Here is a 3476-nt window from a genome sequence, read left to right on the forward strand (position 1 = left end):
GTGGTCACCAGCCAGGTGTGTCAGTGCCCATGTACTGTTGTCACCAGCCAGGATTGTCTGTGCCCATGCTCTGTGGTCACCAGCCAGGTGTGTCTGTGCACATGCTCTGTCTTTACCAGCCAGGTGTGACTGTGCACATGCTCTATGGTCACCAGCCAGGTGTGTCTGTGCACGTGTTCTGTGTTCACTCTCCAGGTGGGTCTGTTCCCATGTACAGTGGTCACCAGCCAGGTGTGTCTGTGCACATGCTCTGTCTTTACCAAACCATGTGTGTCTGTGCCCATGCTCTGTGGTCACCAGCCAGGTGTGTCTGTGCACATGAACTGCGGTCACCAGCCAGGTCTGTCTGTGACCATGCTCTGTGGTCACCAGCCAGGTGTGTCTGTGCCCATGCTCTCTGGTCACCAGCCAGGTGTGTCTGTGCACATGCTCTGTCGTCACCATCCAGGTGTGTCTGTGCACATGTACTGTGGTCACCAGCCAGGTCTGTCTGTGACAATGCTCTGTGGTCACCAGGCAGGTGTGTCTGTGCCCATGGTCTCTGGTCACCAGCCAGGAGGTCATCTGCACGTGCACTGTGGTTACCAGCCAGGTGTGCCTGTGACCATGCTCTGTGGTCACCAGCCAGGTGTGTCTGTGCCCATGCTCTCTGGTCAACAGCCAGGAGGTCCTCTGCACGTGCACTGTGGTTACCAGCCAGGTGTGCCTGTGACCATGCTCTGTGGTCACCAGCCAGCTTAGCCTGTGCAGAATGCATTGTGTTCACCCTCCAGGTGTGTCTGTGCCCATGCTCTGTGGTCACCAGCCATGTGTGTCTGTGCCCATGCTCTGTGGTCACCAGCCGTGTGTGTGTGCCCAAGCTCTGTGGTCACCAGCCATGTGTGTCAGTGCCCAAGTACTGTGGTCACCAGCCATGTGTTTCTGTGCCCATGCTCTGTGGTCAGCAGCCAGGTGTGACTGTGCACATGCTCTGTGGTCACCAGCCAGGTGTGTCAGTGCAAATGCACTGTGGTCACTAGCCAGGTGTGTCTCTGCCCATGCTCTGTGGTCACCAGCCAAGTGTGTCAGTGCCCATGTACTGTTGTCACCAGCCAGGTTTGTCTGTGCCCATGCTCTGTGGTCACCAGCCAGGTGTGACTGTGCACATGCTCTGTGGTCACCAGCCAGGTGTGTCTGTGCCCATGCACTCTGATCACCTGCCAGGTGTGTCTGTGCCCATGCTCTGTGGTCAACAGCCAGGTGTGCCTGTGCACATGCTCTGTCTCACCAGCCAGGTGTGTGTGTGCTCATGCACTCTGGTCACCAGCCAGGTGTGTCTGTGCCCATGCTCTGTCGTCACCAGCCAGGTGTGTCTGTGCACATGTACTCTGGTCACCAGCAAGGTCTCTCTGTGACCATGGTCTGTGGTCACCACCCAGGTGTGTCTGTGCCCATGCTCTCTGGTCACCAGCCAGGAGGTCCTCTGCACGTGCACTGTGGTCACCAGCCAGGTGTGTCTGTGCCCATGCTCTGTGGTCACCAGCCAGGTTTGTCTGTGCTCATGTACTGCGGTCACCAGCCAGGTCTGTCTGTGACCATGCTCTGTGGTCAGCAGCCAGGTGTGCCTGTGCCCATGCTCTGTGTTCACCACCCAGGTGTGCCTGTGCACATGCTCTGTGGTCACCATCCAGGTGTGTCAGTGCACATGCTCTGTGGTCACCAGCCAAGCGGAAGTGCTTGTCGGGGCCAGTTCTTGTAACGGTCTCTTCAATAGCAAGCAGAAAATCAGTTGACGAGAAAGACAGTGAGCTCCATTTTCACATATCTCGGCCTTTTCCCAAGAACAGCAGGAAATGGCCAAACCCCAGGGACTAGTGACATTTGAGGATGTGGCTGTGGATTTCACCCAGGAGGAGTGGCAGTGCCTGAACTCTCTGCAGAGGACCTTATACCGAGATGTGATGCTAGAGACCTACAGCAACCTGGTCTCCGTGGGCAACAGGTTTGTAAACCAGACCTCATCCTCAAGTTGGAGGTGGAAGAGCTATGCCCAGCAGAAGACAGAATTCCAATTTGGAGCTTTCCAGAAGTATGCCAAGTTGGTGAAAAGATTGAGAGCCAGCATCAGGATGACCAAGATCAATGTCTCTTGATGCAAGTTGGATTCCGTGACAAGAAAATAATGACTACCAAGAATGGCCACGAATGTAATGAATTTGGAAACACTCTTCATCTGAGTACAAGCCTTGGTATTCCAATACAAAGACCTCATCAAAGACCTCATAAACTTGAAACATTTGGAAAGTGCTATGGAAAAGAAACACGATAATGGGTGTGCAAAATTATTCTTCCATACCGAGTTTGAAAAATCAAATCCTGTAGTGAAGCCCTATGGATATAAAGGATGCGGGAAAGTCCTCAGGCGAAAGAAGCCCTATGGATATAAAGAATGCGGGAAAGTCCTCAGGCGAAAGAAAGGTCTTAGTCTTCAAAAATGGAGAGAAACCATTTGAATGTACTGCATGTCGGAAAACCTTCAGCAAGAAGTCACACCTCATTGTCCACTGGAGGACTCATACAGGGGAGAAGCCCTATGGATATAAAGAATGCGGGAAAGTCCTCAGGCGAAAGAAGCCCTATGGATATAAAGAATGCGGGAAAGTCCTCAGGCGAAAGAAAGGTCTTAGTCTTCATCAGAGAATTAAAAATGGAGAGAAACCATTTGAATGTACTGCATGTCGGAAAACCTTCAGCAAGAAGTCACACCTCATTGTCCACTGGAGGACTCATTCAGGGGAGAAACCATTTGCATGCACCGAATGTGGAAAAGCTTTTAGCCAAAAAACTCAGCTAATTATACCGAGTTTGAGAAATCAAATCGTGTAGTGAAGCCCTATGGATATAAAGAATGCGGGAAAGTCCTCAGGTGAAAGAAAGATGTTAGTCTTCATCAGAGAATTAAAAATGGAGAGAAACCATTTGAATGTACTGCATGTCGGAAAACCTCATAAACTTGAAACATTTGGAAATGATATGGTAGATAATGTAGACTTATTTAGAAGAGCTGTGGAAAAGAAACACGATAATGGGTGTGCAAAATTATTCTTCCATACCGAGTTTGAGAAATCAAATCCTGTAGTGAAGCCCTATGGATATACAGAATGCGGGAAAGTCCTCAGGCGAAAGAAGCCCTATGGATATAAAGAATGCAGGAAAGTCCTCAGGCGAAAGAAAGGTCTTAGTCTTCACAGAGATGGAGAAACCTTGAGTCTGTCGAAACTTCAGCAGAAGTCACCTCATTCCAGAACATCGGAGAAACCATTTGCATGCACCCAATGTGGAAAAGCTTTTATCCAAAAACATCAGCTAATTATACTGAGTTTGAGAAATCAAATCCTGTAGTGAAGCCCTATGGATATAAAGAATGCGGGAAAGTCCTCAGGCGAAAGAAGCCCTACGGATATAAAGAATGCCGGAAAGTCCTCAGGTGAAAGAAA

General features: G+C 50.1%; 1 pseudogene; it reads left to right on the top strand.

Annotated features, from left to right (window-relative positions):
- Positions 1-1832: 1832 nt before the first annotated feature.
- On the top strand, positions 1833-2990 carry LOC124103997 (zinc finger protein 182-like; annotated as a pseudogene).
- Positions 2991-3476: the final 486 nt, after the last annotated feature.

This window comes from Marmota monax, unplaced genomic scaffold, assembly GCF_021218885.2.
Source record: "Marmota monax isolate L192 unplaced genomic scaffold, Marmota_monax_Labrador192_F-V1.1 WCK01_AAM20220418_F8-fsc00916, whole genome shotgun sequence".
Taxonomy (NCBI): Eukaryota; Metazoa; Chordata; class Mammalia; order Rodentia; family Sciuridae; genus Marmota; species Marmota monax.